Below are 26308 nucleotides of genomic sequence, written 5' to 3' on the forward strand. Positions count from 1 at the left end.
AAGCAAAACATTATCTCGCTGAAGTTACCCGTTTTCATATTATACAAGTCAGTTGAAAGGGAAATGTGTATCGTTATAAAACAATATTTAAAACTATTTAAAGCGAGAAAGTAAAACGTACGTTAAGCCTGATGTGTATAGATTGTACCGTAGGCCTACTAATTTCTTGTGTATTTTTTCAGATCTGTATTGAAATGCCAAAAACGACATGTCATTTTACGGACGAACTTCGAAAACGATTTCCTTCTTTTCGCCCTGGTCGAACGACATGGGAAGCAGAATGTATGTCCCGCAATCCTGGTACATATGTTTTAGTGGCTAACCATGATGCTAGAGATTTAGAAATTGACCTGAACTCAGAGAAGCGTTCCAAATGTGTGACGGGAGCAAATTAGTCAGAAAAAGTAAAAAATGAAGTACGACAAAAAGAATGATTTTACTCCATGACAAAGTTTGAGTTCACACTGCAATATCAGCGAAATCGATTTGCAAAGGTTTCGCTGGAAAACACCATCACATCCCATTACATTCCAAACTTATCTCCTTACGATTTCTATATTTTTGGAGCTTTGAAGAAAAGCCTGGAAGGAATCACATTTCCATCGGGCGTTGTGGTACACAATATCGTTATACTCTGTTTCACTTCCAGGCCACAGGGATTCTATGAAACAGGTACCGTCAACTGGGCCCTGTTTTACAAAAATACAAGTCTGCAAGTCTACAGGAAACTGCACTGTTAAGTGCAAGCCTAGATCATATATACCCAGATTGCTCGGTGTTATAGGCTTTGACGGTAACAACTTTTCTCAGGTTTACTATGCTGCCATCTAGTTGTTACATAAGGAGTCACGTCATAACTTCCATTTGAATTGCATTAGCGATTGTACTGCCATCTCGTGTTCGTTTACGGCGGACGGGTGGCGATCCTGGCGGTTGTTCTCTTCAAAGTGCAACCGATTTTAACATAGGAATGAGCAATCTATAGCCTATGTGATCTGGGGTGCAAGTTACAGGGTACAGGCGTTTCTTTATTTAGTAGCGAACTTGTTTGATTTGAATGGAAAAGAAGCTGTTTAAGAACGCCACGGCTTCTGCAATGTAGGTCATGGTAATGCTTCTTTGTTCACACCACCACCCTCTGGATTACTTTTATTTCGCGGTAGTGGTTACAAATTATTATGAACAATTGCCATTGTTGTAAATTGCAACAAAGAAATGGATTCTAAAGTGAAGGAAATTATGGAGGAAAATATTATTTTGTTCGGAGCTTTTTTCTAAAAGACCTACAAACTATATTCCACTCATTGACAGAGATGGTTATGATTTGTATAATATTTTCACTACACTGGTAGCCTAAGGCTTCCACAACTGTAAAGAAACATTGGTTACCACTGAAAAACATGCATGAAATTCACCTGTAACCTGTACATTCTCTCCTTCACTTACAAGTGCATATGAGTAGTGTCGTGATACACCTGTAAGTGACAATATTACAAAAAATTAACGATATATTCACCTGTAACTTTTAACTTGTACTTTCGTAAAACAGGCCCCTGGTGTCACGTGGGAGAAGAGTTTTAATAACTGTACCGAGTATTAAGCAGTAAGATTGCTTTCTTTCTCCCAATTAGCGATGGTCGGGTTTCAATTGAATGACCTTCATAGAATCACAAAGCAAGAGCAGCCAGAACAGTGAGAACTATCTGCATATAAGCCTGCATTGAAGTTCCAATCTTTATTGTAGTACGCAGTATGTATGAACATTGCGACAAAATCTCACAGCGTCGTAACTTCTTGTTGCTTGTTTATCGTGTACACATCATCCAGACAGAGCAATGCAGAAGGATGACTGCGCGATGCAGCCTGCTGCTGGGACAAGGGGAGATAAACGGATAAACAAGAAAGCTCAATGAATGAAACAGCTGATGAGAAAGAATAAATGGAGCACGCAACTAGCCGAGGCAGGCTAATTACTTATTTAGACTTGTTACGGGAATGTGAGACCCCAGCAGCAAGACGAGCTGGGCTCGGCGCTAGAGGTAGGCAGCCAAATACCGTGCCGTGTCCATTTCGCCTTGCAAGTCTTAATTTTGCTTTGTTTAAGCATTCTTTTCAAGCATCTCTTGATGTTATAATAGCAATTAGTAATTTTAAATTTTAATTTTTCTTTTATTTAATAATGACTAATTTCGCACTTGTAAATATTTATTCTGAAGAAATAGTTTATTCTTACTACGCGACCAAGGCGGGAACCGTTTTGTTTGGTGGCGCTGCGATTCGCTTCACAACACAGGCTGTGCTGTAAAGTCCGCATCAGATGCAAAATGAAGCACATGCTGAACTGCGCTCTTGTTTCATTATTATTATTATTATTAACACGCTTTATATTTTATATGTTCGTGTATATAGTTAACTTTATCATTTAGTTTTATTTTATCATATGCTTACACACATAGGAATCTATTCGGAAAACACATCACAACATCGATGTTCATAAAGGAGGGAACATGAATCGAAAGTAACGGAAACTAAAAATAGGTACTGTATTTTATACAATATTGCATTTGATACTCATTTCTTACCTTAGCAGTTTAAAGTGGCCGGACTTCGGGCATCATATATGAGGAAATCACTCGGTATAAAACCATCACTACCACCAGCATGGGCTACTGTAAGTCGTTGACCTGCATCGCTATTTTTATAAACTCCTGACATGTTTACGTCTTGCCAACATTTGTGGACAGTTTAATGGGTATGGAGTCATGTTTCGTCCAGGTAAATAACGGCTACAGAGCGTTCTATTAGATATTTCCTTTTATGTTTATCCCATGGATAGTACGAGTTTTCGTAAAGTTTCCTTGCACCCTTTAAAACCTATCTCTCTCTTACGAAATTTATGCAACTTTCCTAATGTTGGAAGATCTTTGTAGAGACCATGATATTTATGAACTTCTTATGATACATTAGTCCATGTCGTCTAATTCAACCTTATTTGCAGGAGGTCATCTAACTTTGATTGGTGTCGATATTTCTACACCCTTGTCCTCACATTCTTTACCTTCCTTTCTAATCCTACTAATTGTTTTCTTGTTTAAACTCACAATAGCTGCAGCACGCTCTGTTGTCTTCGATAGAAGTAGGAATAAACCAATTGTCTTTTCTTCATCACAAAACTTTATGACAGTATAAATAATGCTCCGCGCTTGGCTACGAAACACACGTCTTCCTACATTGCGACCAGATTGAAACACTAGGTATTGGATGTGACGACACTCCAGCAGTAAACATACGCAGCGAGCACGAAGTTCCTCATTCTGCCACGACGGGTCCGGCCTTGGTCGTGTAGTATAATTACATCCGTATTCGAGTAGCTAATAAAATTTTACAGGATAAATAATTCATTGCAGTCAAAAGGCTTACCTAAAATTTGGTATTCTATAAGCTATATCCGAACTGCATAAAACCAAATACATTATTTACATTTTACAAATATTTGATATGAAACAACGAGTCAAAGTTAGGATAGGAGAAGAAATATGTCAGAAGGAAGTGAATTAGGAAGAGTAGTATGACAAGGATGCCCTTTATTACCTACTACACACTATTCAGCATCTACTTGAATGATTTAGTGAAGAACTGTTTTCAGAGTATGGGAAGAATGATAGTAGGAGGAAGAAAAATAAAGTGTATAAGATATTCTGATGATATGACGCTGTTAGCAGAAGAGGAGATGATACTAAGGGCTATGCTACTGGAGCTAACTGACAGCTGTGAGAAGTCTGGAATGATGATAAATCCCAACAAGACGAAGTCCATGGTCCTTGGAAGAAAAGTAAAGAAGGTAAACTTGCGAATTCTAAATAAGGTAGTAGAGCAAGTGGACAGCTCCAAATACTTGGGGTGTACTATAAACAATAATATGAGTTGTTGCCAAGAAGTCAAAAGGAGGATAGCAATGGCACAGGAAGCTTTTAATAGAAAAAGGAGCATCTTCTGCGGGCCTCTGGAGAAATATCTAAGGAAGAGACTAGTAACGTGCTTTGTGTGGAGTGTGGAATTGTATGGGACAGAAACTTGGACGTTACGACGAAATGAAGAGAAACATTTGAAATGTGGATATGAAGAAGGATGGAACGTGTGAAGTGGACAGACAGAATAAGAAACGAAACTGTGTCCGAAAGAGTAGATTAAGGAAGAATGATGCTGAACTGTTCAGAAAGAGGAGAAGGAATTGGCTGGGTCACTGGTTGAGAAGAAACTGCCTTCTGAATGATGCACTGGAAGGAATAGTGAACGAGAGAAGAGTTCGGGACAGAAGTAGATATAAGATGATAGGCGACATAAAGATATATGTATCATATGAGAAGACAAAGAGGAAGGCAGAAAATAGGAAAGACTGAAAAATGCTGGGTTTGCAGTGAAAGACCTAACCTTGGGCAGAACACTATGAATGAATAAATGAATGAATGATAAGATAAACCATTAAATAACGCTAAATTCGGAATTTAATGTGCGGTATAATAATAATAATAATAATAATAATAATAATAATAATAATAATAATAGTAATAATAATAATAATAATAATAATAATAATAATAATTATAATTATAATATATAATAAGCGAATGTATCATGGTCAGTTACTCTTGAAACGCCGAACTGAATGCGTTCTTCAGTGAACTGACACAAAACAAAACTTGCGAATATTTCGTGCAGGATATGGAAATCGCGCATATTTAAAATTCATAGATGGACAAGATTACGAATACAGTCTATGTGTATGTGTGTAATTAATAGTATGTTGTGGCCGTTTCCACATTCATATTACTTGTTTCTTGGAATCTAGTTTCACGAAGAAATTAAATCATATTATGAAGTATATAAAAGCCGATACACAGGTGAATTAAGTTAATGTCCGCATTGAAATATCCATTATCACTGTATAAGTATTTTGCTACATCGCTTAAAATATACTTCTCATGGTTTTTCGAGGACTTTTTACACTTAGGCATGCTCTGTTTCAATTTGCGCACTATTAGGGTGTTTCCGAGATGGTGTTAGAAACTTTCAGGGATGATGGCGAAGGGCACATGTATCAATTTTAGATAAGGAACCATGGTCTGGAAAGGACTGAGTCGAAAGTTATAAGCAAAAATAATTGTGTGGAAATGGAATTGTAATTTGGCACCATGTGCCCTTCTTCCCTTAACTTTTGGAACAGTCGTGGAAAAATGATATGGGCCGGATGTCTCCTACGTGGGTACTCGTGAGCTTGTCTACTGTTCCCATTGGCTCATCCATATTCGAAAATCGTCTCCTTATTCCGCTCTCGTGTACTCGTCCATTTCACTAGGACTGATCGACTGGACACTGCAACTTGTACACATACATTGCTGTCTACAGACATGCATATCAGGACCGACCATGTCCGTTACACATTGCGCTATCTGCATTGTTTTAGTGTGTTTTCCTGTCCCCATCCCTCAGACAGCGCACTGAATGGAATACTGTAAATAGACAACATAAACGTCAGATGAATACAGTATGTGTAAGATGTACAGATAAATACACATAAATAAGGTGTACAGAGGAATAAAATTATTTCCTTTCCACACAACTATTTTTGCTTGTAACTTTCGACTCAGTCACATCCGGACCAGGATTCCTTATCTCAAATTGATACATGTGCTCTTCGCCATCATCCCTGAAAGTTTGTAACACCACCTCGGAAACATCCTGTATATTGTATACGATAAATGTTCAAGTCCGATAGGTGACTTGGGAGATATTCGTGAATCCGACTATCCTGGCTCAGACCCTGACAGAAACTGGTCACATCACCTGATGAGTAGCGTGATCGGCCTCACGGGCCCATAGCTCTAGGTCCTTCCTATATCAGCACCGGAAACTCGGCTTCACCCCAGACTAATTTTACTATTACAGACAATGGATTAAATAAGGGGAAGGTGACTTGTGCTGGTTGAATTAGATAGGGAGACGGGAGTACCCCGAGAAACCCTCTGAAACATGTATTTTGGCCACCACGAATTCCGGAGTCGAACCTAGCCCGCCTGGATGGAAGAAAAATGCGCTAGCGTTGAGCCAGAGACGCGGAGAAAGCATTTAAGAATGTGAGACAAGTATCTGAAATAACTTCGGTCCAAGGCTCTATAAGACCATAACAGTTAAATTCTCAAACATTTAATTTGCTAGTGCTCCTTTATTTAAAAAAATCAATTAAAATTGATTGTTTAGGGAGAAAATATAAAGTTTCAGTTTTATTTCTGTAATATCTGCGTTCTTCTTTTTCTATTTTTACTTTTTATTCTGTTACTTAGTAACATATTTATCTTAAAATGTTGTGTAATGCCCCTTGAGCATGGGTATATACTCTTTTTTGGGGTGGTAGAGTGATTTTTTAAAATAAAAAAAACAATATGCATCTTTGTTTTAGCAATAAATTATTATTGTTATTATTATTATTACTATTAGTGTTATTATTAGTTATTATTATTTATTATTATTATTGCTATTATTATTTATTATTATTGTTAGTATTATTATTATTATTATTATTATTATTTATTATTATTATTGTTAACTACTTACAAATTTTACTATATGTGAAGGTAATTTAGGGTAAAATATTATGCTAAAATAGGTTAGTATCTTAGTGAAGAATGATAAGTAAAAGAGACACATTGCATTTAAGAAGGAAAGTTGATCGACTACGGTTTTTAATATAATTCAATTTGTGAAAGTTATTATAGTGAACAAAACTGAAACAATTTTATTTACAATTTAATAAATACAAATTCAGCGTAATTTTGTTGAGAAGTTTGAATTCAAATTGTGATCAAGAATTCAACAAGAAAACTCCATGCTTGGCGAAGTATCTCGAAGGATTATAGTAGTAGCCTATACTGTGAAGGAGAGGAGACTTACCTCGCTGCTTTCTAAACCCATAACACGGTAGCTGCTTTTGTTCTCTTGTTTGAAGTAGGAAGACTTGAGTGAAAGCGGAGGCGGTCACAGAATGAAGGAACTCCATCATACCGCACTTTCCCCAACAATGTGAAAGTGACTTCTTACTTGTTTAATAATCGGGAATTTACTCACCTGGAAAGAGAAATTACACAGGCGTCACAAAATTTCCGTACACGTTGAAACTGTCACTTTGTTATGAAGCTCACAAAATTAATATCAATAATATAATATATTTATGTATCATGTGCTCAACCATCATCAAGAGGGGGGATGAAAGAATTCAACATTATCTACCGTGCGAAATAAAATCTGAAACCTGTGGTGTTACTTTTAGCTTTTCTTTAAATACATCCTGGTATAGAACAAACACTAAATGCGTTTAATACAGTCTAATACAAAATGAAATACATTATCATGAGGCAATTAAGAGTAATTCAATATATTTGGAAATAAAAAATAGCAAAGACATACAATATTTCTGTTCGATATCTTGAAATGTTATACAGAATTACTGTATTAAATACATCCTGGTATAGAACAAACACTAAACGAGTTTAATACAGTCTAGTACAAAATGAAATACATTATGAGTCAATTAAGAGCAATTCAATACATTCGGAAATAAAAATAGCAAAGACGAACAATATTTAAGTTCGATATCTTAAACTTTTATACAGAATTATTGTATTCGTGTATAAACAATGTACTGAACACCGAGCTATATTATAAAATGAAGTACAAGTACTAGTGAATGCATTTATTTTTCTGTAAAGATGAAACGAAAGGCAAAAATAATTTTATGCGGATTAAAGATAATTTAAAGAAATTTCCTGATTGTTAACAACAAAATTAGAAACATCTCCAATACATGAAGCGTGCAATAGTGTCTTGTTATTTGTAATGCAGAAATAAATAATTGCTACGATTAAATATAATAGGAAAAGTACAATCTCAACAGAAGAGCTGGATACAATTTTTATCAGGAAATATTTTAAGACATTTTAAACGACTAAACCCATTCTCAAAAAAAGTTAATAAATACATACATAGTTTGGTATAACATGTTACAGGTATTCACTAATATAGATTTTCTCTACAAGACTTCAACTAGCGACCAATAAAGGAACTTTCAAACGGCATTATTTTGTTTCCACAGCCTAATGTCGTTGATAATAATTATGACGATAATAATGTTAAAGAATATTTCATAGAATCATGGTAGGGTTAAGTGGAATCACCCGATATAACCTGTCCCAATGGAATATTTTATAGCATTAAAAATTTATCCTATTAACTGATATTTAAGTTGTGATGTAAAACAGTGTTCAAGTTATTTTGCTAATAAATTATTTAAAACAAATCTAAATTTTTCACAGATAAGGAGAAGAAATTTTAAGCTTTAAAATGCGGTGATAAACATCTATAAAGCCACTCACAGTCAGTATCATATTTGTACCGGCAGTTATCTTCACAGTTGGGTTCGACAAAGGCTATATCAGTGGCATCGATAAGGGGCTCTATTCGGAAGAAAGACTAATCTAAAGGTTACGTAGGTGTCCCAGCACTCATGGAATATCTATTAAATATTACAAAGTCTTTCTCATTTTTCTCATACAAAATGTCTTCCGTTTCTTTGAAACGAAGTACGCAATCGGAAAATACCCAACATTAACATAGATATTTAATGAGAAGCGGTAGAAAAACAGATTCATAGATATTTGAGCTGTTTTTGGTTTACGGTAGTAAGTAGAGCCTGGATTTTTAGGCATTTACTTTGGTTAAAACAGGCAGGCACTTAGGCACTAAAATAGTAAAAATAAGCAGTGAAATAGGCATTTATTATTCAAGGAAACAGACAAAAAATAGACAAACACTTAATAAACTATCCCACACGGTCCTCACTTTCCTTGGTTACATGTCATAACAAGATGCTTTTTTAAGTTGTCAAATGTCATAGTGAGCCACCTGTCAGAGAGAACGTTTTTCATGGTGGAAAAAGATCTTTCTACTTCTACTGAAGTGATTGGAACAAACTTCAAAAAACTTATTTTAGTAGGACTGTCTCTACTTTCTTTCAGAGATCGGGAAAAACAGACTGTGTATTGTCTCAAAAAGATGGGTGTGAGAAGTGATTAAATACTTCAAACAACGCGTGACTTGTGCGTAACGGGACCTGCAGACTACCTTTTAATACTTCCCTCATCTCCTTTCTTTCTCTGGTAAACCCCGACCGAAGTGACCTGAGCACTGAGGGTTATGGGTACTGTTAAAACATCTTTGTTAAGTGACATAAAAGATCGAATCGGTAGGGGAGAAAAGTTTACGACTTCTTGGAAACATATGTATTGCTGGAGAATAAGATTCTCAGCAAATATTTGTGTGAGTTGAATATATATTTTTAATTTGTACAACCGTTCTTCTTTTGTTTTTTGATATAATTTATGTGCGGTTTTTTTAATGCATTAAAAATATAGAAAATGTACAATGACATAAAAAGGCTAAAGAAAAGGCATTCAAACTTAAAGTAGGTAATGGGAACTAAAAAAGGCAAAATAAAGATTGGGCCTATCGTCCCCAAATGTGTGGAAACGTGGTTATCTCTAATAGGTCTTGCATATATACACTCAGTTAAAAAAAACATTTTGCCTAACATCCGGGCTCTAGTAATAAGAATGAACGCATCTGGAAAAGGTTCAGCTTGTGTAGTTTATAGACATACTACACACGAACGTAAACTCGTGTTCACTTCTACTGTTTGTTTAGTATCCAGATGAATTTATAAAAGGGAAACGCCACTCCCGTGGCATTAAGAATGTAACTTTAAACTACGCAATTGCTTTTAAAACCGTAATCGCCCTTATACTGTTAAACGTTTCGCCGGTAGAAGTCTGACCGAGTAAATAGATCCGCAATATTCCTTTAGATCTCAACATATATATTCCATGTCCCACGATAATTGACAAAATGTTAGTCTGGTTTTCATGGTTCACGTATCATACTCAGCGGGTAGCTGCAGAGCCCTGTGCCCCTAGGGAGGCTGCAGATTACAAGAACGCCACAGGCGAGGTAGCGAAACCTCGCCAACACGGATTGTGGTGCAGAAGAGAGGGCCTATGAGGGGACGAACATACACTTTACAGGGCGAGGTTTCTCTGTGCATAATATGACTGTATGCAAAGTAGCTTGGTAGGTTTTGTTCTCTATTTCACAGTTCGTGTGTACATGTGTACAGTACATATGGTGTTATTTACGCTCACTCACATTAAGGTCCACTTATCCATAAACCATAACTACTCCACTTGCTCACTCATGACCCGAGAGAATAGGGGAAAATAATCCTTGGTGTACTCAATTTTCCCCTAACTGCTGTTGCACAAACCTGCCATGTGTAACGCCTGCTAGGAAACGCCGTGAAATATTTTCATTCATGCAGTGCTTACGAACGTAATTTTATTTCGTATTCTGTAAAAAAATTCTCATGAAACTAACATATATTTCTAAAGCTGTAGAAAATTCTTGCCGAATTCTGTTGTTTTATACTAATATAAAATTATTTTATAGCATACCAGTAATTGCAATACGGAATGTCCTCGTTACGTTGAGTCAACGTCACAGCTCTGCCTCCGTCTGAATGCCATAAAGCTGCGGGTCGTTACCCGATAACTCCTGATCGCTTTTTTGGTCATAAAATTCGTAGTGTGGCTGCCTTAACGCAGAGTAGAATCTCTTATCCTATATATTTCAAGTTTCAGAGGAGCAACGAAAGTAACTGTGAACGAATCTTAAAATAGGAAAATAGACATCAAACACTATATTGCTTGTCGATGACCATGTGGTATACTAGTTCAAAGAAAACATGATTTATAACTAAATTACACTTCTGCTATGTAAAACAATAAGATAATTATATTTTAAGTATTTCATGTTGAAAATGTTAAAAACAGTCATTGGGCTTTCATTGGGATTATGAATATTGTCTTATACGCAAAGAAATTAACTTTCCGTTTCCGGAGCTATATATCAGCACTCTCAATAGCGAAGGAAAGGAAACCTCCAGAATTTTATTGGAAAGGAGGGAAAGAAGAAGATGTATTAGATTAGCTACAAGAATATGTCCTGTTAAACGTTATAACTTACCCTACCATTTATAACGAAAGACATTCTTGAGAAAGCACTCGTCAAAATCGGAAATAAAGTAATTAACAAGACTACTATTGCACAATTTAATTTTAGGCAGTAGTTTTGGGATATAATAATGACTAAGAAAAAATTTTACTGATGCATAGCTTTCCTATGTTGTATAGAGGGTGGAAGGTAACCTTTTACAATCCTTCACACACATAACAGATCATGTCATTTGGGAACGTTTTGTCAAATAATATTTTTTTTCATATTACCAATAATTTTTGTAATATTTCGAGAAAACTAATGCTGCAACGTTGTAGAAAGTAGCAGTGTTTACTTCACGAGATCATAGCATCCCAGCATACTGGATGCCGCTGCCATCATCTACTTGGCAGGGGTTTTGAGAGGATGCAAACACATACCATTTGTGTTGAGAATGTAGCTAAATCAAAATTTAAGTAATCGTAACATGTTAATTACATGAACTATGTTATTCGTTATCTATGATGAAATGTTCATTATTGTATCGTTTCAGTACTAAATTTAGTACGGACGAACATGTAGTTTCCGTTACATTTTAACGCAGTTTCATCAATAATACAGTAGAAAGAAAAATTATGCACAAAACAAACATCGAGGATCACACAGTTGATGCCACTCTAACTCAATTACAATACAATGTTTCGAAGAAATAAACAACTTTGAACCTAAATGAAAATGATACACATTAATGTGAGGTACAGTAGTGGCAAAAAAAAAAAAACCGGACCGACACTTGTAGCTCATTTCAGAGCCTTGTTCACTTCGGAGCACGATAGACCGGTAACTAAGACTTTCGTGGTTCGAATCCTCACTATCTCTCGTGTAGTCCGGATTTGTGCTTCGCATGCGTCGGTTCAGAAAAAACAAGGCTTTAGTCATTGCTGTAGGGTTACCGGACCTCCTAATAGCGTTAATATTTATATTTATTTTCAAGAGAGTCAAACATTTTACTGAAAAACTGCTAAGGGATGAATGATTCATTATCATTTTTTCTAAAGATAAGAGTAAAAATCAGAATCAAACGGCTAGCACTTACCGAGTATTAACAGTTAAGGGATTTTTTCTTCTGACAAAATATTGATTTGGGACTAATATGGTGTTAGAATTTTTTGTTATCCTCTATCCAAGGAATAAGCTGTTAAAATCTGCACGTTATAATTACTTCTATTCTGTATAGGTCTACCCTGTCATCTTATTACACTCTTGACTTTTCTACAAAGTAATCAATTTCATAATGTTCTTAATTATAATAATAATCTTTCCCTGATTACTAAGACACCCGTTACCTTAGTGGTTAACGTTCTATGCTGCATATTCGGAGGCCGCGGTTTCGATTACCGATAGGATCATGGATTTCCTAACTGATCTAATTATTTCAGCTGTACAGTATTACGTTCCTGAGATGGACGCAGCCACTAGCAGAAATGTGTACAAGGAAGTTTTCATTGAGGGTCAAGTCGGCAACACGTAGGAGTGGCATCCTTACTGCTACTAATGCTGAATGTCTGCAAAGCTGGGCCTCCGTAGTTTGTAATAATAATAATAATAATAATAATAATAATAATAATAATAATAATAATAATAATAATAGACCTAATCATTATCATGATCATGATCATCAACAACATTAATTAAATGTTTTTTTTATTTTATGGTCAGCCATAACAATATTATAAACAATGCATTTACTGAGTGAGATTAAATGAATGAGAGGTTGATAAAAAGTAATCTGAAATTCTGTTCCATATGCTTAGCTAAGATGAAATCCCAGTTTATTGATGAAATGTAAGTTAATTAAATTACGATGAAACAGTCATAAATATTATACTTAAATTCCTGATAGAAACAGAGTCAGGAAGTTGGTACCAAAGTTCTTAAGTTGTGTGAACTTGGACTATATCTCTACGGAATGAAAAGTAGCAGCGCAGCTTTGAATGTAAGTCAACCAGGACGACTAACATGTACAGCCGAATGGTAACCAAATATGTGCTCCAATCATCCACGGCGTAGTAAAAGGAAAGAATAGATAGACGAAGTATATAAAAATAATAATTTGTAATTATAAACTTCATACCTTTCAATCTAAAATAATTCATCCATACATATAAAAATAACATACAAAGCAGCCTACCTATACAATTATGATTCTAGCCTCATTATAACAAGTAACAATGAACAATTTAATTTTATCAAGAGAAATAGGCCTACTCCTTTTCTCTTCAGAAAAAAAAATATTTGTACTCTGAAAATATTCGTTCTACGTGTCAAGATGTTACTGGAGCAAATCTGAAATATGATAGGCTACAGCATAATTTACTATCATCAGGTGGACAATTAGCCTACTTTGTGAACAGAATATTGTATCTATTATGTGGCACATAATATTAAATCCGTAATAAAAATGTTTTCAAGAAAATTTTTCATTTCTATTGTAATGACAGCTGGGAAATTCGTATCGTAATTCCGATGTTGAACTTGGACTGTAACGCAACCGAATGCACAGCAGCAAGAGACGTCAACATTTAATGAAGGATAACCGGAAAAAAATAATCGTGTTAAACACTCCGGTTTGCATAATTATTTAATAACTAGGCTTAGGATCCGAGACAACTTAAGAATGAAGTGAAGTTACAGTGAGCGTATTCCGAATCTCACCGGTGAGCAATCCGATGGCATCACGGTGTTCCGAATTCCACCGATGATGTCATTGATGCTCCACCGGTGTCGCACCGGTGCCATCAACTTGCAGAGGTGGTGGCAGTCTCCATCAGCCGCCATCAGTGAATCTGATTGGTTCTTGTATAGGGCGGGAATTAGCAGACGAATGACATCGTGCACTGTTGTGTCATGGCGGTGTGTTCTGCTTTAGTTCTGCTGTATTGTTTATAATAAGCACAACGTAAAAACAATATATTAATGGCTTATGAGCGAACATGTCAACGGACCGTTATTACTACCGGTTCAAGAAATAAGTTGCTTATGATCTCTTTTATTTGAACGAGATGGCAGTACGGAAATTTCGCAAAATTTTGCTAGCGTAGCACAGATAACCACTTACACAGTCGCCATGACAGCATCGATTCTTCCAGCAGTTTTGTTCCTTATTTTCGTTGCAGCGTGAAGTCATTGATGCCACCGGACCGGTGAGATTCGGAATACGCTGAGTGCAACGGAGTACAGATGGAGTGAGGTGGCGGGTTGAGTTTTGTTTAGCTGTGCGTTAGTGTACAATCCGGTTCGTCATCAGAAGTAGAGTATTCTTCCGTCTCTCTCTACGAAACGAACGTCGGCCCCTGGGTAGCCTAGTCGATGTAGCACTGGCCTTCTATGCTCGAGGTTGCGGGTTAGATCCCGGCTCAGGTCGATGGAGTTTAAGTGTGCTTAAACCTTAAATGCAATAGGCTCATGTCAGTAGATTTACTGACATGTAAAAGAACTCCTGCGAGACAAAAATTCCGAACACCGGCGACGCTGATATAACTTCGGCAGTTGCGAGCGTCGTTAAGTAAACCATAATTTTACGAAATGAACTCAAGCCATCACATTGCATTTTCAATTCATACTGAACAATTTTTTTCGGACTAGTTGCAAGTATGTACATGGTTGTTCATTGTAACGCTAACGCCTTCAAGTCGCCGAGGGACATGATAACTTGTGAGGTCAGTATTCTACTTCATTTTCCACCGTCACTAGATTGTACTAAAAAGAGGTTAGGTACAGTTTACAGCAGTAAAATTTTGGAATTATTCAATTTTTTTTTCCTCCATTACTCTATCTTGTACAATAATGAAAATTAGTATGTGTAAAACACTGTCCTGCTATATAAAAATATATTTTCGAGATTAAAAAAAAAAATATTGATATATATATATATATTTTTTTTTTTTTCAAAATTCAAAGTGGTGGCAGTTCACTGTGCAGTGATGAAGCGTTTACCTCATAACTCAAAAACTTTTTCTCTTTTTCATGTTTTCTCTCTTTTATTTTATTGCTGAGACTCATGTTTACAATATTATGCACTGTTGTGTCATTCCTTAATAAATAATATTTATTTTTATTTTGTGTTAAAAGAAAATACTGATATTCGACCATTTTTAAATGACTTTATTTTTATCAGACAATCTAACAAGAGTATAAAAGTGATTTTGCATCATATGATAGATATGACATGCATAAATACACACAAAAGCTTTCATCACAGATTCTTGAATAGTTTTTGAGTTATGAGGGAAACGCTTCATCACTGCACAGTGAACTGCCACCACTTTGAATTTAGAGAGAAATATATACTGTAAATATATATATATATATATATATATATATATATATTTTAATCGTGAAAATATATATATACATATATATTTTTTTTTTCGTATAGCAGAAGCACAGTGTTTTACACATACTAATTTTCATTATTATACAAGATACAGTAATGGAGGAAAAAAATGTTGAATATTTCCAAAATGTTACTGGTGTATGCTATACCTAATGCCTGACAATAGAATATAACGAAGAACAATGACGTGTTGTTTACATTTACAGTATATCTGTCTACTATATTCAAGGAACTCTGTACTCAAGTTGTGCGTACATTGGGTGCTAAAGTGTCCCGGATCCTAAGCCTGTTAATAAAAGATGAGTTTACCTTTTTGGAATCGTGAATAATATTAACATTACGGAAATAATAATATACAATAATAACAGAATAGCTAACTTTGTTCAAAACCTGAACTATTAACATAAATTAACAATATTCTTCAAATTATTCACGATTGTAAACAGCTCCACAGAATGATACTATGCGTTGTTGTATTATGCTTTGTTTATGTGAACTGCGTATCGCCCGCCTGTAGCGAGCGGGATCAGAGCGAGGCGCAGGTGACATCTATACTCCTAGCTGTACTCAACTGAAATCTACTGTTTTGGTACGAACTTCCAACCGTATTCCAGCTACCTAAAGACTGAAGTTGAAAACAAATTGGGTATAGTAGTACGCCGAACACAGGTAATGCAACGGATAAGAATATAAACAAACATAATGTCGCTACGTGTTAGTGGAGTACAGTCAACTCCCGACATTCTGAATTTATACTAATAAGCACATATTTGAGCTGTAACGTTCATGTTCGTCGTAATCTTTACAGTGAATAGTAACGTGCATTCGTAAGTTACGGAACTTGAACATGTGCGGATGTCATTATAAATGGTTTTATATTCCAAACAGTTCTTTCAATAGCATATGGCGTTATTGGTACATGATGTAATACAAGATATTCCTATTATCTGATATTTTTTTCGTGTTTCATTAGAATAATGAATGTCGCTCATCACTGAAACTGCAATAATTTTCTACATAATTTTCTAGAAATTCTCTAAATGTTGATTATTTAATTTATTAATTGGGATGTTAGCACTGAACAACATGGTAGACTACATAAATCCATGCTAAACGTCGAGATAATATCTCCATAATTTTCCGATTTTGATGGTACTGATAATTTTTTATTACGTTCAAGATACTTTCTGTGTCTTTTGGTATTGCTGTACCTTTCAGTGCACTGTTTTTGTCCTTTTACGTTTATTTTACACAATTTTTATGTAATGTTCTCTATATTGACAGTGAAAATGTTAGTTCGAATATCCTTAACTATGCCCTGCAATATTACACTTTTGAGTATCTTGCCTAAGGCATTTTACCTCTGCAATGAACCTTCAAGCAGCAACAAAGATGTAGTTATTTAAATAATACGTCTAGTAAGAGCAGTGATCGATAAGACTATTCACTATAATTGGGTCCCGGTTTTGACTTTCTAGAGGAAGAGGTCAGAGAATGCGTAACTATTTTGTATACGAACGTACCTGTACCTGCGCTGTGACGTCACATATACCTTGATTCAGAAAACGTCATTCCAGTTTATAGGTAGCTAAAATCGGAGCCTAGATATAAAGTTATGTAAACAAGAACAAAGCTACAATCTCTCTAATACTTACTGTTTTATAAATTCATTACAGCTCTTTCATTGCCGGTTTCTGTAATGCAATTTCTAAAATATATAATTAAACTGAACTAAATCTGATGCAAACAACACAGCTTTCCTAACAGAACTGTACTTACAATTGGCACTGGTTTGTGCTAGTCCAAAAGTTAATCAGCCAACTAATTATTCCTCTTACGAGTGGAGCTCACGTTGTAAAGAGAGAGAGAGGTAGAGGGAGAGAGATCAACTCAGAGAACACATACATGTTCCCTTATAATCCGATTGAAAATGCATCAGGTGACATGACCTGGATACGTTTACCTATCCACTTATCACTTCACAACTGATGTTTGTACCAATTCGATGAGTATTTAGATTCCTCATTTATTTAGTAAGTAAACCATTTCAATATGCTTGGAGGCATGTGACCTAGGCTGCTTTCACATTCCTGTTTGCCAGTCTGAAAGATTATGGGGTTTAATTTGACAAGTATATCATTGGCTGTCGGGTTAAGCCTTTGATCTCCCTTTCAAACAGTCAAAGGAATCAAATCTTGCGGTTTAATAATGTGATATAGGTTCGCCACCATTCATCGAGTATCCCTCCCTGTCGATCTAAACATACATTACGTCTCTATGGTTAAGATTACGCTTTTATACAAACTCAACGCTGAACTTCACCGCATCAATTCCTTATCGACTTTTCGGTGTCAGAGCTTAAATTAAGTGGAAATGTGTCCCATGTCACAATATTTCATTCCATAGAATTCACACGAACATGTTAAGTTAGTTCCCTGTTCTAGGAAGGCAGGTACTGTACGTAGTATTTAGTATTTTATTTAACAACGACTTCAACTGCAGAGTTTATTGGTCACTGAAATTCAACGTAAGCGGGAAATAGCCAATAATTTTGCCTCGAACCTTCTGTTAAGGACAGCGTTCTTTCATTTTTGTAAATCGAAGACAAGATTCTTCAGCTTTACTTCCCTTCCGCAAGAAGTTTTACTAAGATTTAATCGCCTTTCAAAATTCGTCGGCCTCAGACTGGTTTGAATCCGCGAACTCGGATCAGGCGGCTATCATGGTAACCGCACAACAATCGGGCACATTATGTAATTGACTCAAATAGAGAACTCGAGTCTTGATAAGTAATAAATGACGATACTCATAGGTTATAAAGTCTCTGACTGGCCATACTTTCTAGACTAACGCTTCAATACAGGTTTTACCCATTCTTTCATGTGCTATACTTTATTACGTTATCTTATGGGTTTTTCTTTTTTCAAAACTATAAAATTTCTCAGTGAGAGTTTATACCGCTGTGTGCAGGTAGTGAACAAGCTAGCAGCTCTCATATACCTACCGGGTGATTCCAAAAGTTGTGCTAAAATTAAAGGAGCTTATGGGTCAATTATATATATATATATATATATATATATATATATATATATATATAATTTTTTAAATAGAGATGTGTGGTCTCCGAAGTGATTCTGAGCCAGTACAAGCCTGTAATATCAGAACTTAATTTGCGGATAGAGTTACATTTTGCACCTTACCTCATGCACCAATGGCCTACTACCTGTATTTTAGACATACATTTTCATCTATACAGAAGCGAATATTTCAACGACTTTATGACCATTTTAACAACTGTTTTACATCACTGTTAACACTCATATGTATTCTCAATCGAGGACTTCGCCGTCCTATATTAAATATTGTGTATTAAGTCTCTGTCTGGCCATACTTTGTAGACTAACGCTTCAATACAGGTTTTACCCATTCTTTCATGTGCTATACTTTATTACGTTATCTTGTGGGTTTTTCTTTTTTCAAAACTATAAAATTTCTCAGTGAGAGTTTATACCGCTGTGTACAGGTAGTGAACAAGCTAGCAGCTCTCATATACCTACAGGGTGATTCCAAAAGTTGTGCAAAATTAAAGGAGCTTATGGGTCAATTATATATATATATATATATATATATATATATATATATATATATATATATATATATATATATATATAATTTTTTAAATAGAGATGTGTGGTCTCCGAAGTGATTCTGAGCCAGTACAAGCCTCTAATATCAGAACTTAATTTGCGGATAGAGTTACATTTTGCACCTTACCTCATGCACCAATGGCCTACTACCTGTATTTTAGACAGACATTGTCATCTATACGGAAGCGAATATTTCAACGACTTTATGACCATTTTTAACAACTGCTTTACATCACTGTTAACACTTATATGTATTCTCAATTGAGGACATCGCCGTCCTGTATTAAATATTGTGTATTCCATGACTTTGTGTAGTCATCACGTAAGTACGGTACTATTAATGCAGAAAAATTCGTTCCGGCACCGGAAATCGAACCCAGGATCCCTCAGCCTGGAACGATGACGAAACGAAGGAGGAGATTTCGGTCTGCGTTATGTGGTATAGCTCAGTTGGTTAAGACCACTCAGCGCGCCAAGCTGAGGGGTTCTCGGGTTGATTTCCAATGCCGGAAAAAATTCTGTCAAATTAATAGTATTTACGCGATGACTACACAACGCCATAGAACACACAATATTCAATAGAGGACGGCGAGGTCCTCGAATGAAAATATTACAAAATGTGCCAAATATCGTGTGCCAGCAGATATGGATGCAAGAGGACAAAGTACCAGCACACTTTACTCTTGCTGTAAGAGATTTTATAAATATCGAAAATTCCGGATGTTAGATAGGAAGAGATAGTCTGATTGAATGTCCGGTCCGCTCCCCTGATTTTATGCCTCATGATTACTTCTTTTCCGAACATATCGAAACATCTCTTATGAGACACTGGTGCAAAACTCAAACACTTTCAACCTGGATTGTTGCAGCATCTGATGTAGTTGGGAAGGTGACAGGGATATTTGAAAGATTGCGCCAGAGTCTCCTCGAACGATGCAATTATTTCACTGAATGTATTGGTGGCCCGTTCCAACAAATTTAGTGTAATGCACAGTTAATGCCAAGGTCAGCTATGAAGCGCATAGCAGAGATAATTATTAACATCTTGGCTTCCGGTCACTATCCCATTCCCTGGAAAGAGGCTCACGTAGTTGTCTTTCCAAAGCCCGGAAAGGATAAGACGAATCCAAGCAACTACAGGCCTATTAGTCTCCTCAGTTGCATCAGCAAACTGGCGGAGCGGGTCATACATAGACGCCTCACTGAAGTAGTGTTGCCCAAAATCAGGAACGAGCAGTTCGGCTTCCACCCTGGTCGTTCCACTACACTCCAGGCACTCCGCATGACGGAGGACATTACCTGGGGCATGAGCACGAAGCGTGTCGTAGCTGTAGCTTACCTGGACATCGAGCGAGCATTCGACAAAGTTTGGCATGAAGGGCTCCTGGTTAAGCTACTGGGCATGGGAGTCCCAGATGGAATGGTACGCCTCATTTCAGACTACCTCCGAGGTCGTACATTCAAGACCCGAGTAGCCACTAGTTTCTCCACCCCCTGTGAAATTCACGCAGGAGTCCCGCAGGGATCTATTATCGGTCCCATACTTTTCAATATATTCATTAATGACCTCCCGTTTCGCTATATCCACGGCAGAAGTAGCCATCTGTATATCTATGCAGATGACACTGCCCTCTTGGCAATGGGCAAAACCTACAGGTTAGCGTCCCGTAGATTGCAGTCGATCTTAGATCACCTCCAGCCGTGGTTCCACGACTGGAGAATCAAGGTCAATGTAGATAAATGTCAGGCCATACTCTTTTCACTAAGAGCGAGGCTCGAAGACATACCACCTCCACCCACACTTTTCGGACAAGCAATGCCGTGGATGAACCAAATTAAATACTTAGGGATCATTATGGACTCTCATCTCACCTTCCTAGATCATATCCATTCCCTTCTTCGTAAGGCCAATGGATTGATAGTTAGACACTATCCCATTCTGGCGGCCTTCACTCCTGACAACCTGGGGGAGGACTTACCATGTATAAGGCCCTCATTCGGTCTGTAATAACCTATGCCGCACCCGCATGGGGGTTCGCGGCAATGACCCATCTCCGGAAACTCCAAGTTATCCAGAACCAGGTGATTCGCATCATAACACATCTCCCGCGAGTCGCTTCGAGAGAGAAGTTCCACGATGAGCTAAACTTGCCAACCGTAGACGAGTTCATTGCTCGATTGGCTAGAAACCTGTATGAGGCCGCTCGTGCCAGCCCCAACCCGCTCATATCAGGTCTCGGCCGGTATGATCCTAGGTTACGGCGAAGACACCAGACAGGTCCACTAGCTATTCTCTTAAGACAGGAAAACAGGGAGGCAGGTGTCACTCCCAGATTTAGGTGGATTATTAATTCATGACAATCTAATAAGCAACCGCTGTGAAATGACCTGCTCTAACTCGGGCTATAAATCCATTCTATCCCTCTTACACGTCTACGGAGTGAAGAGTCAATGACTAGACTCCGGATCTGACAGAAACCATCAAAAAGCCAATCGGCTAATACCGTTATGATGATGAAATAACTTGAGCTAACATATCGTCCCCAATAATTCCGTTTAGCTGATCGATGGAGTTGCAATAGAGCCAATTGGCTAGTTTACATCCATCGAATCAAGTCATTTTACCTAAGAGCCAACTGGCTAGTCTCTGAAATTGAGACATCTCATCCTGCCTAAGGTTTTTCCGTGGTTTCCCTAAGGCGTTAAGATAAATGTCGGGATGAGCCCTAAAAGAAATGGGCCACGGACCTGCATTCACTTCCCCCAGACATTGGTGACGGCTCAAAATTAATGATTATTCACATCGAACTCGGGCCCTAACAGAATTCAATCGTCCCCTTGTACTGACCAATGGAGTCATCAAAAAGCCAATTGGCTGGTCCCTGATCTGAGAAAAATCATCAAAGAGCCAATTGGCTATTGCCGTTAAGATTAATCCCTACGCGTTCGAATCTTCAAACAGCCAAACAGGCTATTATCGTTTCGTGCCTAGACTCCTCCTCCTAGTTGGTACCATCGCGTCTCTCCTCCGGATCAGGTCGCTGTACTTCTGCCCCTCCCCCCCGTATGTTGTAGCTAATCAGTTACGTCCATTTTCGGCTTACCCACTGGAAATTTCTAGCGCTCCTTCACTGGGGCGGCGAAACCCGAAGTGAGACAAGTGGCCAAGAGGCTTGGAGCTCACATATTCAGTTTTTCACAGTCCCAACTCCCCCCGTTGCAAGCACGTGTTTTCACGTACCTTTAAAGCTTCTCCTCCCACTTCCCCCTCATTCATTCATTCATTCATTCATTCATTCATTCATTCATTCATTCATTCATTCATTCATTCATTCATTCATTCATTCATTCATTCATTCAGTTAATATTAAGCGTAAGAAAATGCTTTTCAAATAAACGTTAAAACAAATTACCTTCACTTTATTATTATGTTTTTCATCATTAGTTAATGGCATCTATATAAGCTCATTATTAGACTTCGTATTCCAGCTACCTAAAGACAGAAGTTAAAGACACATTGGGTATATAGTACACCGAAAACAGGTAATGCAAAGGATAAGGATATAAACAAACTATCATCGCTGCATGTTCGTGAAGTATAGTCATCTCCTGACAGTCTGAAGCCATACTAGTAAACCCATGATTGAGCCGTGATGTTCATTTTCGTCGTGACCTTTGCAGTGTAATAACATAAATGCGAATGCCACTTGAAATGATTTTATATTGCAAGAAATTCTTTCAATAGCACATGACGTTATTGGTGCATGATGTAGTACAAGATATTCCTATTGCCTGATATTTGTTCGTGTTTCATTAGGATATTACATGTCGCTCATCATTGAAAACCCACTAATTTTCTATGTAGGTACTTCTCTAGAAATTCCCTAAAATGTAGATTTAATTTATTAAATGGAATGTTGGCACTGAACATCATAGTAGGCTACACAATTCCATGCTAAACGTCGAGTTAATATCTTCATAATTTTCAGCTTTTGATGATACTGGTTCTTTTGCATTACGTTCAATACACTTTCTGCGCCTTTTGGTATTGCAGTGACTTTCAGTGCACTGTTTTTTGTCACTTTTACGTTTATTTTATACAATTTATATGTAATGTTGTCTATATTGACAGTGAAAATATTAGTTCAACTCTGTCGTCGATTTGCAAAAGGGGACACGTCCGAAAGGACGAAGTGTTGGGAAATCGCAAGAAAACCATAATAGACTTAAAAAATTAAAATATTCATTGATCCCGATTGTATATACCCATTGTGATCTAATTAGAAAAAAATATATATATGAACATTTTAATTTGTTAACTTAGTTATAGTTTTTGCGATTTTCCAACACTTTGTAATTTTGGACATGTCCTCTTTTGCAAATTGACGACAGAAATATCCTAAACTTTGCCCTGCAATATTACACGCTTGTGCGTCTTACCCAAGACATTTTATCTATACAACGAACCTTGAATCGGCCACAAATATGTACCTAGTTATTTAAATAATACGTCTAGTAAGAGCAGTGATCGATAAGACTACTCACTATGACTGCGTCCCGATTTTGACTTTCAAGAGGAAGAGGGCAGAGGATGCGTAACTATTTTGTATACGAACGTACCTGTACCTGCGCTTTGACGTCACATATACTTCGAATCAGGCAACTTCATTCCAGTTTATAGGTAGCTGAAATACGGAGCCTACTTATTATATTGACTCAGGATTACTTCATACGCTATACGTTCCTATAGCAAACTTTTCATATTCCAGCCCCTCTGTAAGCATCTTCAGTTTGATCACAACTTCTGAATAGCTTTGTATACATTAATTCAGTCTCTCGAGATATCTTGCAATGAAGCAAACACTGTTTTAGGCTTTCCTTTTCTTCAACTTTCCTTTCGTTACTCTTTTAAGGTTTTTAATACTGCAAGTAAAGTGACGCATAAATTGTACGTATATAAATAGTACTGCACTAAATGAATGTTATTCAGACTTGTAATACAGAAATAAAAATATGATTAAGAATGACTTTAATGTTTTTTCCTCTAAATGTTTCTTCCATAATTGTAATGAAACGCAAATGTAAGAGTAGTAAGCAATGTAATTTGTTAATTATGATGCATCAGTTGGATTATGGCTCAGGGAAATAAGTATTCCTACGTATTTCTGTCATAAAATTAATTATTAAGTTACATACCTTCGTATTGGAAAAATTTTCTGGCCAGCCACATCACCAGATTGAACACACTAGATCTCCTGAATTATCCCACACGACAGCAGCAATAACTAACAATATATTTTATTAACCAGATCATGTCATTGCGATGCGTTGTCTGCGTTGTTTATACCAGCACCTAACCGGGTAGGCGGTCCTGGTTCGAGACCCAGTCAAACATGGGAATTGTCAAATATTCATTATATGAGTTCTCGCCATCCTCATTGAATATTAACACGACTACTACGAAGTAGTCAATGTGTATTATCACCATTAAATCGAGAAAAATTCGTTCCGGCACCGGGAATCGAACCCGGGACCTCTCAGCTCTGCGCGCTGAGGGCTCTTTCCAACTGAGCTATGACGGGACACGATCCACGGTGCTGGTCGAACTCCTCTCATTGTACTGTTTTATGGCCTACTACCTGCATTTAAACCTATGTAAGTCAATATGCAGGAGCGCATATTTAAATGAATTTTACGGCCATATTCAACAACAGTTTGTGACAACTGTAAACATTTTAATACATCTAATATTCATTATATGAGTTCTCGCCATCCTCATTGAATATTAACACGACTATTATGAAGTAGTAAATGTGTATTATCACCATTAAATTGAGAAAAATTTGTTCCGGCACCGGGAATCGAACTCGGGACCTCTCAGCTCTGCGCGCTGAGGCAATTGTCATTGAATTATCCATAGTGACACTTACAGTGAGCATGGTTATATTCTTTTGCCTACTTCGAAACCTATTCAGTGAACTTTAGCTCAGATGGTGTGGGTCAGGAATACACATAATTGGGTATCAGCGTAAAACCTAGTTTACTGAGATGGGCGTACCAGTAACACTAAAATTAGTCCTTCCCCTTTAGGATAATAGTAACAGATAATAAAAACAATAATAAAAACAATAATAATAATAATAATAATAATAATAATAATAATAATAATATACCAAGTATTCACTAACTCTTCGTGTATACATAAATTGGATGTTGAGATTAAGTATCTTATGGTGAGAGAAATCCATATGCGGCTGACTTAATGTTAAGCAATCGAATATACTGTACTGTAGTATCCCTTGAAGTGTTGAGCCTTAGAGATGTAAATAAGTCATTCCCATGTGGTGCAATATTGAGTACCTGCAAACTACTATAAAGATTTGTATCCCTTCGTTCAGAGACTTTTTAGTGTTTGCTCAATATTAATCACGAACGTTGTGAGAAACATTGCTGTGGCAGATTTATACGTTTTAACATTCTAGGGAAATAACACCTCTCGCAATGAGATTTCCGGCGTCAAGTCAGGTGATCGAACTGTCCATGACAAATTACCTCTACAATTGAATCACAGCATCTCAACACATCAATAGAGTAATTACTAGTGACAATTATTAATATTAATTCCTATTACGCATTACCGCCAGTGGTTTTCCTATCGCATTCCCCTGACAAATTTTAAATCATTTTATCGGTGGGGCTCGGAAACATTCTGTATATGGAAGTTGCGGCAATTCTCATAACGGCATCCTTTAACACGAAAAATACGAATGTCACTCTGACTCAACAAAATATCGGAATCATTGTCGTTGTCAACTGATGGCCCACTGCATGCCGAGTGGCACTCGACAGAGTGCGGTCAGGTGACTGCTTCTGTGTAATTGTGGACGTCACGTCGGCGACACTCTCTAGTTGCGCTCTTGTTTAAATAAATCAAAATCGTGTCTCGATCCTTGTCACTCAGTACAGAAACGGATCCAAATGTGGTGTGTTACAGCGATTTCATTTTACTAAACGTAGGTACTCTTGACTGATAGCCTATAGGCTACGACTTCTATGCGCTGTAACTCAACGAACACTGCAACATTAGGAATTCCTTAAGGATACAAATCCAACAGATCTGGGTTTCATTTGTGACGAGAAATTAAGCCATCCATAGAATTTTGATATA

The sequence above is a fragment of the Periplaneta americana genome, chromosome 4 (genome assembly GCF_040183065.1).
Source record: "Periplaneta americana isolate PAMFEO1 chromosome 4, P.americana_PAMFEO1_priV1, whole genome shotgun sequence".
In the NCBI taxonomy this organism is placed as follows: domain Eukaryota; kingdom Metazoa; phylum Arthropoda; class Insecta; order Blattodea; family Blattidae; genus Periplaneta; species Periplaneta americana.